Genomic DNA, 14,459 nt, shown 5'->3' on the forward strand with positions numbered 1-14,459 from the left:
ATTGCCCCAGAATGTTTTTCGTTCGCAGCCCCATCACCTGCGACACGTCTACACGTGTACGTGCCCCTAACACGTGCAGCCCAGGAAGCAAGACAGAAGCGCCTTCTTCCTCCCGCACAATACGGCTCCTTCCGTGTCAGAACCGCCGAGGAGGAAGAGCGAGCCCACCCTCAACTTAACTAACGACCCTCGAATAAATCAGGCTAATCAACTGTCCGCCCTTCGGCGGGCGAGCAGCGGCGTCCGCCTACCTGGCGCGTCGGTTCTCGCTGTCACGTTGAAGCCACTCCGGCCACCGCAGCCACCCAAGATGATGGCGTTGAGGGAGGCGGAGGATTTGAAAGCCGGCAGTTTTGTTTCCCGGGTTGTGATTCGCTCCGTGGCCACTTGCGTTTGCTCGGGGCGGCTCGCTTCGCCTCTTTACGCCCCTCCTTCCTTGCAACGACTCTGAAGTAATTGTAGCGAAAGGGCGGTGACGATGAAAAGAGGTCATAATTTTGTGTTGCACAGTGCAGCTGGCCCACTCGCTCGGCAGCGCAGAGTATCCTGGGAGTTGTAGTTTTTTTTTTTACATTAATATTGGGAAATGCTGGTGTTTTTCTCTCGTGGAGCGGTTTGTTGCTAGAAGTAGCGAAATAAATGTGTCTAGAAGAGAGTTGGATTAGCAAAGTAGTTTTTGTCCCCAAAATAGTTATCTGTTCTCTGGCATATCTCCATCTGTGTAATATGTAGAAATGTTACAGCCTGGTTTCTATGTCTGCAAATTCATCACATTCTTAATATTTATATGCAATCTGTTAGATTGGGTAATGGATAGGCACACACAGGCTTAACGGTAACAACAGCTCTTTATTGAATACAACAAATGAGAACAATCCAGCGAAGGTTGAGTCTGACAGCAGCCCTTTTATAGGCAGCTGTCAGACCCTTCGACCAATAGGATTAAATTTCTGTTCCCGCTGGAACAGAGGACCTTGGTGGAAACCACTGTAGTTAGAGCAAGTATCTAACATCCCTCCCCTCTTGGATGGAACAATCCTACTTGTTACGTAGTCACGCAGGTAGGTGGGCTTTTGGGTAGCTCTGCCTGACCTGCGCAGTTCAGTAGGAGGGGTTTCCTTGGACAGGTCAGATGGACCTGTTTGCTCTGCAGCTCCGCTTGATGGAAGCTCCTGGAACCTTTCACAGGCCGCGGCTGGAGCTTCTAGAGCCGGTTCGCTCGGAGCTCGCTGCGGCAACCAAATCAGATAAGTTTCCCGGTACCCTCGGGCTTGAGCTGGCCGTGGAAGGAGTGAGTGTTTGCTCCATTTGGGTAGGGCTTTGGCTAACTCGTGCAGGAGTTACCTCTGGTTGTCTAAGAGTGGAGCTGAGAGGCGGCCACAGAGTTGGTCAATATGCCTTCTCCAATTCCTACCGTCCTTGAGCTTTTGGAGGTAAGCGCGAGGGCCGGTAATGCCTATCACTGTGGCAGGAATCCACAGAGTTCCCCTGGCATAGTTGTGGGCGTATACCGAATCCCCTACGCTAAATGTCCGAATCTTGCTTGTGGAGTTGGGGGGCAATGAGGCAGAATAATTGGGGTGTAGCCGGTCTAAGTGGGCCCTTAGCCAGCAACCCATGAGAAGCTCGGAGGGGCTTTTCCCTGTAGTGGCACTGGATGTGATGTGCTGAATTAGCAAATAGTGGTCAACCCATGTTTGCCAATCTTCCGGGCCCATCCTAGAGAGGACCTCTTTTGCAGATCTCACCATTCTCTCCGCCGGACCATTGGAGGCCGGATGGAATGGCACAACCAGGACATGCCTGATTCCCTGAGCTGCTAGGAAGGTCTCAAATTGCATGGCCATAAATTGGGGCCCATTGCCAGGACGTCGGGCAGGCCGTGCATGGAGAAAAGTCTCTGTAGCACCTTGATGACCGCTTCTGCCATAGTGGAGGTCATCAGGACTACCTCAAACCATTTCGGATAGACATCCACAACTATGAGAAATGTCTGGCTGTGAACTGGGCCAGCAAAGTCAATGTGCCCTAGACCATGATGCTTGAGGTCGCTCTGCAGCCTCGCGATGTACGCGTCTACTCTTTTGCGCGTCGTGTGGAATGCTTTAGCGCTGCAGAGTCTCAGTAGATTTGACGGCTGATTTGGACGCTCTGGCCTCATCCAAGGCGATCTGCAGAGTGAGGTTAGATTTAGCGAGTAACCTCCTCTGTAAGGTAATGTCCCGCACGCCACAAATTATGTGGTCCAAAATCAGCTTGTCCAGGTCTCAGAATTTGTAGTACACTGCGGCCTTGCGAAGCGCTGCAACATACTCATTAATCGACTTGCCCTCTTTCTGGTTCCTGATGTTAAACTCATGCCGGCGAACGTGCTTCGATGGCTTGGGGACATAATGGGTCCTCAGCATTTGTTGGAGCATGGACCAGGCAACTGATTGCAGCGTTGTCGGCTCAGAGAGGTCTTTCGCTGTGTCAAACACTTCCCGGCCACAGTATCCGAGGAACATGTTCTTCTTGCAGCCTTCAGAAAGGCCCATGAGGTCGTTTGCTCGAGAAAGCAGTCAAATCGTAGCATGTACGAGTCCCAGTGCTCAGTGACTGGGTCATACGGAGTCGGTGGGGCGTGCATGGCCATTTTGTGTTCAGAGGGCGTTTTGAGTTTGCCGCTCAAAAATGGCTGCTCGAAGCCGCACTGAGCTCCGGGCTGCATGTACTTGCTGGATTGCTACGCTCTTTGGTTCGCCTAGTTGTCTTCCAATCCCACCTTCATCGCCAGTGTTAGATTGGGTAATGGATAGGCACACACAGGCTTAACGGTAACAACAGCTCTTTATTGAGTACAAGTGAGAACAATCCAGCAAAGGTTGAGTCTGACAGCTCCCTTTTATAGGGAGCTGTCAAACCCTTCGACCAATAGGATTAAACCTCTGTTCCCGCCGGAACAGAGGACCTTGGTGGAAACCACTGTAGTTAGAACAGCTATCTAACACAATCATTTAAAAATATTCAATGAATTTTGAAACGTGTTGTAAGAAAGTAAGTTTACTGGACATTCATTGACATTTCCTACTTTAAATTATGGATTATATTTAACAGAATGTGAAAAATAAGGTCCGTTTAGGATTGAAGTAAAGCATTTGGGTCAGTTAATAGAATTTTTAAAGAATAGTTGAGCGATGGAGGGAATGTTAAAGGGAATGTGCAATGGAGAAATGGTTACAGACACTTACAGTATCTTCTGGGTGGAGACAGTAATGTACTCTTGGCTATGAACCAAAATTATTTGCAGCAAAGGTTTTAATAATACAGGGAGGAATATGATTGTGAAAAATACACTGAGGAATAAAGTAGTTTTATGTTTGACAGGGAAAAAATAGAGTGATGAATAATGCAAGCTATACATAAATGGTGTGAAACTAGAGGAAGTAAAATGAATTTGCTTATCTTGATGCACAGAATTAAAAAGCAATAGATAGAATGTGGTCTATTTCAAGGAATGAAACCGAAATGTCTGTGTATAAGATTGTTTTGCCCATTTGTTTATGAGAGTAGGGTATGACAGGAGAAATAAAGTTGAATACAATAGTTTTCTTTTCCCAAACCATGGCTTGTTCTGCTCTGTTCTTTTACTTTTTTACTCATTTAGGAAGGCAACTGTTTAATTTGTTGGTCAGTCACTGCAATATCTATCTGTCTGTCTGTCTGTCTGTCTGTCTATCATCTATCTATCTATCTATCTATCTATCTATCTATCTATCTATCTATCATCTATCTAGAATGCAATACCAAAAGGTTACTTTAAAAGTAAATTTTTAGCTGTTGTATATGGACAGAATTCGAAAAGCTTGCCTTCAGAAGTTGTGGGTATTCCATCACTGAAGGCTTTTTAGAAGAGGCTGGATAAATGAGCAGGGGGTTTCTTTATTTTATTTTATTTCTTGGATTTCTAAACCGCCCCCTCTCCCAGAAAGGGACTCGGGGCGGTGTACAGTCAAATGCAGATAAAAATACAATAGTAATATAAAACAATTAAATACATTTGGATGGAGGAGATAAGGCTGTACAAGAAATAAATAGACTATAAAAACCCTAAAAACAGCCCAATTAAAACCCAAACCCAATTAAGATATATCCCGGGAGGTAAACTAAGAGAGTGCCAGGCCAGCTGATTGAAATAGGTGAGTCTTTAATTTCTGACGGAAGGAACGGAGGTCGGTGGTAGTTCGAATGTCGGGGGGGAGGTCATTCCAGAGGGTTGGGCCCATCACAGAGAAGGACCTACTCCTAGGTGTCGCCCGCTGGCATTGCCTAGCGGACGGCACCAGGAGGAGTCCCTCCCTGTGTGAGCGGATAGGTCGCAGGGACGTGTGTGGAAGGATGCGATCCTGCAGATAACTAGGTCCTATGCCATGGAGCGCTTTAAAGATGGTGATCAGTACCTTGAAACGCACCCGAAAGGCCACAGGTAGCCAGTGCAGCTCGCGCAGGAGAGGTGTTACGTGGGAGTAACGTGTACTCCCCATGATAACCCGCGCGGCTGCGTTCTGAACTAGCTGCAGTCTCCGGATGCGTCCCAAGGGAAGCCCCATGTAGAGGGCATTGCAGTAGTCCAGGCGAGACGTCACCAGCGCATGAGTGACCGTGCGCAGGGCACTCCGGTCCAGTAGGGGGCGCAATTGGCGCACCAGGCGAACCTGGTGGAACGCCCCCCTTGCCACGGCTGCCACATGGTCCTCCATTGACAGCCGGGCATCAAGGAGGACGCCCAAATTGCGCGCCCGCTCCACAGGGGACAGTTGTTCGCCCCCTATGGCCAGCGATGGCGTCAGCTGGCTGAACCAAGGTGCCGGTACCCACAGCCACTCAGTCTTGGAGGGGTTGAGTTTGAGTCTGTTGTCCCCCATCCAGACCCCGACGGCTTCCAAACACCGGGACATCACTTCGACAGCCTCGTTGGGGTGGTTTGGGGTTGAAATGTACAGCTGAGTGTCATCAGCGTACAGGTTGAAGACCTCCCTTCCAGCTGTTATTCTGTTAAAATATTAAATCCTATAATATAACAGCCATATTTTAGCTTAGATAAATTTAATGGGTTCTCCACTCGTAGAATATTTCTTAAATGCTTTATTGCTTAAAATAATAATTTTAACAGAGAAACATGCTAAATAAATGTATAAATATTATGCTAATGTTATTTTGTCCCATAAATTCAACAGAAGTTTAATAATTATTTAAGTCTATTTTTATTTGAGAAGGAAAGTAGAATACATTTACATCCATAAAAATGTTTCCTTGGAATAATTACTTAATTTTATTAAAATAACAGCAGCAATAATAACAATATTATCTGAAAAATTCAACAAGTAAAATTCCACATTTTATAAATGTTCATACATTAGAACCTGAAAGAAATATAACAATCTTACTCTGAATAACTGAATAACCTGATAAATTAACAAATATAAAACTGTTTGGTATATGCATGTAATTTTCAATAATTATTGACATATAATAACAGCTCACAGTAATTACTATAAGAATGGTTTGCAAGCCAATAGTTAAGGCAATATCTCTAATATCAAAAGTAGGAGAGAAAGAACATCCTTGATGAATTCCACAAGATCTCTGGCTACATAATAATTAATAATAATTTATTAAATTTCTAGACCGCCCCCTCTCCCCGGAGGGACTCGGGGCGGTGTACAGGAATAAATTTAAAAACATACAAACAATCATACACATAGGTAAAAACCAAATTAAACAACCCCTGTACAATTTATAAAAATTAAAAAACAGACCTTAAAACCAATCTTAAAAATTTAGAAATAGAACTGAGGTGGGATAGGTGGAATTAGGCCAAGCCGGCTAGTTGGAATAGGTGGGTTTTAAGTTTCTGACGGAAGGAGCCGAGATCCGTAGTCATTCTAATATCGGGGGGAAGGTCATTCCAGAGGGTCGGGCCCATCACAGAGAAGGCCCTTCCCCTAGGCGTCGCCTGCTGGCACAGCCTAGTGGACGGCACCCGGAGGAGTCCCTCTCTGTGTGAGCGAATCGGCCGGAGGGATGTATGGGGCAGGATACGATCCCGCAAATAACTAGGTCCTGTGCCATGGAGCGCCTTAAAAATGATGGTCAACACCTTGAAGCGTACCCGAAAAGCCACAGGTAGCCAGTGTAGCCCGCGCAGGAGAGGTGTTACGTGGGAGTAGCTAGAGACTCCCGAGACTGCCCGCGCGGCCGCATTCTGAACCAGCTGCAGCCTTCGGGTGCATCTCAAGGGGAGCCCCATGTAGAGAGGGTTACAGTAGTCTAGCCGGGACGTCACAAGCGCATGAGTAACTGTGCGAAGGGCGCTCCGGTCCAATAGGGGATGCAATTGGCACACCAGGCGAACCTGGTGGAACGCCCCCCTGGCCACGGCTGTCACATGGTCATCCATGGACAGCCGGGTATCCAGAAGGACGCCCAAATTGCGTACCCGATCCACGGGGGCCAGACGTTCACCCCCAATGGCCAGTGATGGAGTGAGCTGGTTGAACCGGGGCGCTGGTAGCCACAGCCACTCAGTCTTGGACGGGTTGAGCTTGAGTCTGTTACTTCCCATCCAGATCCGTACGGCTTCCAGACACCGGGACATCACTTCGATAGCATCGTTGGGGTGGTTTGGGGTAGAAATGTACAGCTGGGTATCATCCGCGTACAGATGGTAGTCTACCCCAAACCCACGAATGATCTCGGCCAGCGGCTTCATGTATGTATTGAACAGGAGAGGCGAGAGGACCGACCTCTGTGGCACCCCACAAGAGAGCGGCCTCGAGGTCGACCTCTGCCCCTCTGCCAGTACAAATTGCACTCGGCCAGAGAGGTAGGAGGAGAACCACCACAAAACAGTGCCCCTCACCCCCAACCCCTCCAGTCGATGCAATAGTATACCATGGTCGATGGTATCGAAAGCTGCCGAGAGATCTAATAGGACCAGGATGGAGGAACAACCCCCATCTCTGGCCCTCCAGAGATCATCCACCAACGTGACCAATGCCGTCTCCGTGCTGTGGCCGGGCCGGAAACCGGACTGGCGCGGGTCCAGATAATCATTTTCCTCCAAGTGGCGTGGAAACTGTTGTGCCACCACACTCTCTACAACCTTCGCCAGAAAGCAAAGGTTGGAGACGGGACGGTAGTTGGCTAACAGAGCTGGGTCCAGGGAAGGCTTCTTGAGGAGGGGCCTCACCACCGCCTCTTTCAAGGCAGCCGGCAGAAACCCCTCACTCAAGGAAGCGTTGACTAACTCCTAGAGCCAGCCTCATGTGACCTCCCAGGATGCCAGTACAAGCCAGGAGGGACACGGGTCCAATAAACATGTGGTGGCTCGCAGTCGCCTACGCAACCTGTCCATATCTTCGGAATAACAGAGTCAAACTCCTCCCAGAATGGGACCTCACGACCCGCCTCCGATGTCCCTTCCGGACCACTAGTAGGGACCAACTTGCTTCGAATCTGAGCGATTTTGTCCTGCAGATACTCCCCAAATTCCTCTGCTCTGCCCTGCAGAGGAGCTTCCCGCGGCCTCTGTTGGAGGAGGGAGCGGGTCACCCCAAAGAGGGCGGCAGGGCGGTTATCTGCGGACGCAATAAGAGTGGCACAATACTGACGCTTGGCCACTCTTAACGCCACAAGGTAAGTCTGTAAATGGGCTCTTACCTGTGTTCGGTCAGATTCAGAGCGTGATGATCTCCATCTGCTCTCTAGGTGTCTCTTGTGGCGCTTCATCACCCTCAGCTCCTCGGTGAACCAAGGAGCCTGGGTGGTTCGCTGCCGCAAGAGAGGCCGCAAAGGCGCCACCCGGTCCAAGACACCAGCGGCCGCACTATTCCATGCAGCCACTAGGTCCTCCGAACGGGTGTGGGTCAGGGCTACAGGAAATGGCCCGAGCTCCGTCTGGAACCTATCAGGTTCCATCAGGCGCCTGGGGCGGAACCATCTTGGGCACTCTGGTTCCGCCTCTCCGCGGTGGGGAGTAGCGGCTGGAAAGTCGAGCCGAAGCAGTGAGTGATCAGACCATGACAGGGGAGTGATAGCTAAATCCCCTACTCCCAGATCACTCCTCCATTGGCCAGAGACAAAAATAAGATCCAGTGTGTGTCCTCCCTCATGTGTGGGGGCCTGAATTATTTGGGTCAGGTCCATGGCTGTCATGGAAGCCATGAACTCCCGAGCTACTTCGGATGCCTCCCCTACCGATGGCAGGTTGAAATCACCCATGACCAATAGTCTAGGCGTTTCAACTGCCATCTCGGCGATCACCCCAAGGAGCTCGGGCAGGGCTGCTGATGCATAGCGAGGAGCCAGGTATACAATTAGCAAGCCCAACTGCTTCCCTGGGCCCCACTTCACACACAGGGACTCACAACCGGCTATCTGTGGCACAGTGGTCTGTCTCTGCTCAAGACCTTCCCTCACAATGACCGCTACCCCACCACCCCTGCCTAGTGCCCGAGACTGATGAAATGTGCGGTAGCCTGGTGGGCACATTTCCACGAGGGGAAGGCCTCCCTCGTGGCCCCGCCAGGTCTCCGTAATTCCTGCCAGGTCCGGCTCCCCCTCCGACACCAGGTCGTTAATGAGGGGGGCTTTGTTGACAATGGACCTGGCATTGCATAGCATCAGCCTCAGGCCCTGGCTCTGTAGGTCCTGACCACCTAGATTGCGGGGGTTGGGACATATGACCAGCCGTACCCAACGACTGCGGTCTCCCAACCGGTGATGCGATCTCTGTCTACCCTCGCACCTGCCCCTCCCCACGACCGTTGGAATGAAAAGACCCTCTCTTGGAGTATCGCTTCTCCCCCCCCCTTAATGGCTCCGCTCCTTTCCTTAACTCCACCCGCCGGCTTGGCACTGGTCCCTCCCTCAACCCGGCTAACCCCTCCCCCCCACCCTAGAACCCCCTAAAAAACGAATTAAAATTTTTGCTAAAAACCCCCTGAGGCCAATACATAATTTCATATGTATTACAATAGCAATAGCACTTATACTTATATACCTCTTAACAGTGCTTTATAGCCTTCTCTAAGCGGTTTACAGAGCATATTGCCCCCAACAATCTAGGTCCTCAGTTTACCAACCTCGGAAGGGTGGAAGACTGAGTTAACCTATTAGCCATTTAAAAAAGGAGTGCATAGCTATATTTCAGCCCAAATAAAAAGGAAGAAATCCAATTTTTAAAAAATCCACTGCTCATATTCAAAAGATTTTTTGAATTCAACAAGATCAGCATTGCAGATTTTAACTTTTTTGAAATACACAAGCAGAATATCAATTACTACATCTTGATGCACTTCTTAATTTTAGCCACAAGCCTTTTACTTATTTTATCTTATGCAAGAGAGACAGTGGTGGGTTTCAATTTTTTTTAGAACCTCTTCTGTAGGTGTGGCCTGCTTTGTGGGAGTGGCTTGCTGGCCATGTGACTGGGTGGGAGTGGCTTGCTGGCCATGTGACTGGGTGGGAGTGGCTTGCTGGCCATGTGACTGGGTGGGCATGGCCAACTTGTAAAATGTGGTGAAACCCACTTAAAGCTCTTGCTTAGCAACCAAAATGTTGGCTCAGAAACTCTGGCATTTGAAGCACGCAAGTCTTAAAGCTGTCTAGTTACAAGACCCTTGCACCCCTAACCCTTTAGAAAAAAAACCCAGGGGTGTTCAAACTTGACAGCTTTAAGACTTGTGGACTTCAACTCCCAGAATTCCTCCTCTCGCTCTTCATCTTGATGATGTGCGGACGGGCGGGGGGAGGGAGCTGGAACCGGTTCTAAATGGCACTGTAGATTTGTGGAACCTCTTCTATAGAAGAGGTTAGAACTGGCAGGAACCCACCCCTGAAGAGAGATAGCCACAAACCATAATTATACAAAAACGGCTTTTTGAGGAATTTAAGAACATAACAGACGCCAAAACATTTTGTTTTTCACAATGGTGAACTAGTTCCTACTACGGTACTCACAGGCAGGAAATAGCCATAGTTTTTCTGTCATTGTTCCCCCACAAGTGTATGGAATTATGTTTCTCCTACTCACATAATTTTCAAGATTAATGGCCTTGGATAGATTTGACTTCTGTAAAGTTACCCATTCCTCTTTTAAAGCCATCCAAATTAGTAGCCACATCACTATATTTTTTGTAATTACTTCCACAGGTTAATTATACGGTATGTGAAGAACTGCTTCTTTAATCTACACAAAGTCTCCTTTCAATTACCTTCACTGGGTAATCCTAGTATTTTGAGTAAGGGAGAAAAACTTCTTGTCCATTTTCCCAAGCTATGTATTATTTTAAACAATTCATGTCCATTGTCATAATTTTTTCAAGTTAAAGAGACTTAAGCATCCTGGTATTTTCTTGCAGGGAAAATAGCCAAGACTTCTCAGCATTCATTTTTGTTCTTCTGACCTTTCTTAATTTGTTATCCCTTCCAAAGATGGTGATATAAACTACGCTTCAGATGCAGATGTACTATGGATGATATAATGACAGCATCTTCGTTTCCTATCCTGCTATTCATCTCTAGCATGGAACTTACTTTTTTTCCTAGTTGCCAGACACTGAGTCAAAGTCTTCAGTATATTACCCACTATAACCCCAGGATTTACCCTGACTAGTTCAAACTGCAGCTTCGATTTGGATCACTTTGGACTTAATTTAAGTCACCTTTCCCCTATAATTGACAGAACATTGTATTGCAATCTTTTATTGCAAAATGCATATGTGATAGTATTGTGGGAAAAAATATCCATCTGGTTCAGTCCCAAGCCCGGAGAAAGACAATGGAAACATGGAGGCTGATTGGAAAGATGGTTTATTGGTGAAGCAGAACAACATGGGTTTGTGGTCCTAGGCAGCTGACAAAATGGAGTTGAGAGTGGGGGTGTTTTATACCTTCTCTTGGCTTTGTATTTGAGCTTCCTGTTCCTGTGCAAGAACATGTACCGTATATACTTGAGTATAAGCCGAATTTTTCAGCCCACTTTTTGGGCTGAAAAATCCACTTCGGCTTATACTCCAGTGAACAAACAAAAAAAAAGAACTTACTTGCGCGCGGCCGAGGCTTCGGTGCTTCCGGGATCGCCATTCACAGAAGATGCAGCTCCCAGCGTGACACGTCATCCGGATGGGCTGCGAATGAAGAAAGTCCTACCGCGCAGGTGCAGTACAGCTTAAACGCGATAGAGGTAAGGAGCCTGCGCATGCTCTGTTTCATAGCATGAAAGACTAGCATGAACCCCGGACGCAAACGAGCAATATATATATATATATATATATATATATATATATATATATATATATATATATATATATATATATATATACATACATACATACATACATACATACATACATACATACATACATACATACATATATATATATATATATATTACCGTGAGCTGCTGCATTTCCCAGCCTCGGCTTATACTCGAGTCAATAACTTTTTCCAGTTTTTTGAGGTAAAATTAGGGGTCTCGGCTTATACTCGAGTCAGCTTATACTCAAGTATATACGGTATTCTATGGGTTTTGTCAGATTCCTATGGGGTCATGTAGGGGTTATATAGGTCATAGCTGGCTCTATAGGCAAAAGAGGAAATGCAAATCCTAGGTGTTTGAGCTCCCTGGTTTGGTTGAAGTTTGGACTGCTCTGAGATGATGCAATGAAGGGGCTTGTGTTCTGAAAGGGTGTTGGGCAATTCCTATTGTGGCTTAATGGCTTTGTCCTGGTTTGGATCTTGCATGAGGGCTAATCAGACTTTGCTACAGGGAGTTTCAAAATATCCTGTCTTGAATGGATTTCTGCCTGCAGTATTTGTTTTGCCTATGAATAGAGCTATCTAGATCAGTGGGTATCAACCTTCCTAATGCCGCGACCCTTAAATACAGTTCCTCATGTTGTGGTGACCCCCAACCATAAAATTATTTTATGTTTTCCGTATTTTTTCGAGAATATATGTTTTCCGATGGTCTTAGGTGACCCAAAGGGGTCCCGACCCACAGGTTGAGAACCACTGATCTAGATACTTGTCTTCAGTGGTGGGATTCAAATAATTTAACAACCCTCTGCCCTAATTATTTCTTCCAGTAGTGGGTTCCGGATCCCATTGCAACCGGTATGGTGCAACGGGGCCCGGCGTCCACCACATGAACGTGTGCAACATGTGTGCATAGTACACATAGTGCGCGCATGCATCCTTACCTCCTGCAATGCTCCACGACACCTCTGTGACGCTCCAGCTGCTCGGTGGAGCGTCACACAGGCACCATACACTCCGTGCGCATGCGCGGAAGCGCCAAAGAGCTTAAATACAGGTAAGGATGGCGGGTGGGCTCTCCAGAGCACCGGAACGGAATGGTACCCGGTGCTCCTGGCAGGCACCAGTACGCCCGTATGGGGCGTACCGCCTGCAACCCACCACTGATTTCTTCCAACAACCAGTTCACCAAATTGCTCAGAAAGTTAACAACCGGTTCTCCCAAAGTGGTGGGAACTGGCTGAATCCCATCACTGCTTGTCTTCCTTTTTCAATAAGCTCTTTATCCCTTAAGTGCTGACATCCGCTGTGGGCTCTTAAGGAAAGTGGGGGTTGCTTTCTGCTTCTAAAAAAAACATGTTTCTCCATTTCTTCCTTTAGGGAGATATAATATTCTGCCTTTTTAAATATTCTTCAAAATATTTCAGTCTTCTAGGAGGAATGGGTGCTGACTTTCTACAATATTATAAATTGGTGTCTTCCAGCTTGAGGGGCTCTTGCCTTGAAAAGCTGCACCTGAAATTTTAAAAAAAATCTTCCCAATGTATATGCCTGAAAGTAAGTAGCAAAGAATTGCAGGCTGATTTATTGAAAAAAAAATCTCACTGAATTAATTAGTTTATTCCATTGATCTGTATCCCCCCCCTCCCTCACTCTCCCCCTCCTTATATATCTTCTCTGGTTTTATTTGCAAATACAGCATATTACACAGGTAACATTTCACATATTTTCATTGCCTATGTTTTAAGTGATATTTCAAAAGTCTGGGCATAAATACAGTAGCAGATTTATTAACTGGTTGCTGGAGTTGAGTTCAATTTGAAGAAGGCGTTACCATTAAAAAAAAATACTGTGGTATAGTTTGTGTGTTTGTTTGTGTGTGTGTGTGTGTGTGTGTGTGATATATGTGTGTGTAGAGTACCTATGGTGGGAAACAGGTGGTCGTTAGGACCTGGAGGGATCCCAAGGAAGCATTTTGCCTGGCTGGTAAGGCTGTGTTAGGGAGACCTGGAAATGAAAGTAAAAAAGGCGAAGAGGCACATGGAGGGAACAGCAGCAGAAGCTGCTCTAGGATCAGAATTCTGCCTTCTGCAATGAAGTAATAGTGACTAATTATTTATAACAATATCTCTAGTACTACCCTACCATTAATCAAGGCAAGTAACCATAGTGAAAATTTCCAAGCAGAAGGGGTGAGTAGGTTACCTTTTTTGGGGGGTCTGATAAGGAAAGAGAAAAAAAAGGTGGAGGGAGAAAGACCCGAGAATTCCCCCCCAGCCCCCCAGCAATATTACATAGATTCCCAGAACAGTGATAAACATCGTAATTGCAGATGCAGCCAAATCCTCCCCAATCAAAAAGTCTCGGGTCTTTCTTATTAAAAACACGGCTGGGAGCAAATGGGTAAAGACCATTTTCCCCGAACGAGATGGGGTGTCGGAGGGCTGGCAGGAGTTTGGGAATGAATGGCGGACCCAGTGCCCTTTTGGAACGATCGGGACTTCCTACTATTTCTCTCCGATGGGGCCAGGGGATTGTAAACTGCCTTGCCGGGTTGTTGTTGTTGTTTTACTAAAAACATTCATTATATGCAATATCAGTGAAAGAAAAACTGCCGACGCCTATGAGTGGGTCCTGCTTAAACATAGCTTTTTAGTTCTGCTGGATCTGGCATTTTGTAGCCTAACTTATCAAAGTTACCAGTGTAACAGCATGGAAATGGTTCCCTGTGTAGTGTATAAATCTTTTTGTGTATGTCACAAACATCTTTCTGCGCCGTGGGGCTGTTTTAGCTTGGAAATAACCGTGACAGCTTGCTATGAGTTTGGGAGAGAGTGTGCCTGTAATAATACTTCGGGGGTTTTTTCCGTTTACTTCCGCCATAGAGATATATCTAAAGTCGGATCGCTTTACTAAGCGAGGCCGCGGCTTGGAGGCCTTGGATTAATAGGGGTAGGACGGTTTTATTCCAGTGGAATTTGAACTAAAAACCGTGTCGTTTAATGAGGGCAAAGTGAGGACGACGGTTTGAAGAAGCCAAGTAACATAAAATGAAAAAACAATTACTGTGCATAAGTGCATATTGTGCTATATAATCTGAATACCAAAGGCTTTCTAAATATTTGTTAATATAACAAACTACCATTCATGCATAAATG

At 46.7% G+C, this 14,459-nt stretch overlaps 2 protein-coding genes across 16 annotated transcripts in view; one reads left to right on the top strand and one right to left on the bottom strand.

Moving 5' to 3' along the window:
- The window catches only part of RANGAP1 (Ran GTPase activating protein 1), a 34,205-nt gene extending 24,111 nt beyond the window's left edge, over positions 1–10,094 (bottom strand). For 2 of the 4 annotated variants that reach the window (XM_081957676.1, XM_081957677.1), the window contains exon 1: positions 252–390. The gene's annotated coding sequence lies outside the window, so the exon portion shown is untranslated. Of the gene's footprint in view, positions 1–251; positions 391–10,075 lie in introns of those variants that run through there. The other 2 variants (XM_081957679.1, XM_081957678.1) reach the window with 2 other exon arrangements.
- Positions 338–14,459, top strand: part of ZC3H7B (zinc finger CCCH-type containing 7B) — a 68,917-nt gene continuing 54,795 nt past the window's right edge. The window contains exon 1 of one of the 12 annotated variants that reach the window (XM_081957659.1): positions 338–452. The gene's annotated coding sequence lies outside the window, so the exon portion shown is untranslated. The other 11 variants (XM_081957669.1, XM_081957668.1, XM_081957667.1 and 8 more) reach the window with 11 other exon arrangements.

This window comes from Natrix helvetica, assembly GCF_964273705.1.
Source record: "Natrix helvetica genome assembly, chromosome: 6".
NCBI lineage: Eukaryota > Metazoa > Chordata > Lepidosauria > Squamata > Natricidae > Natrix > Natrix helvetica.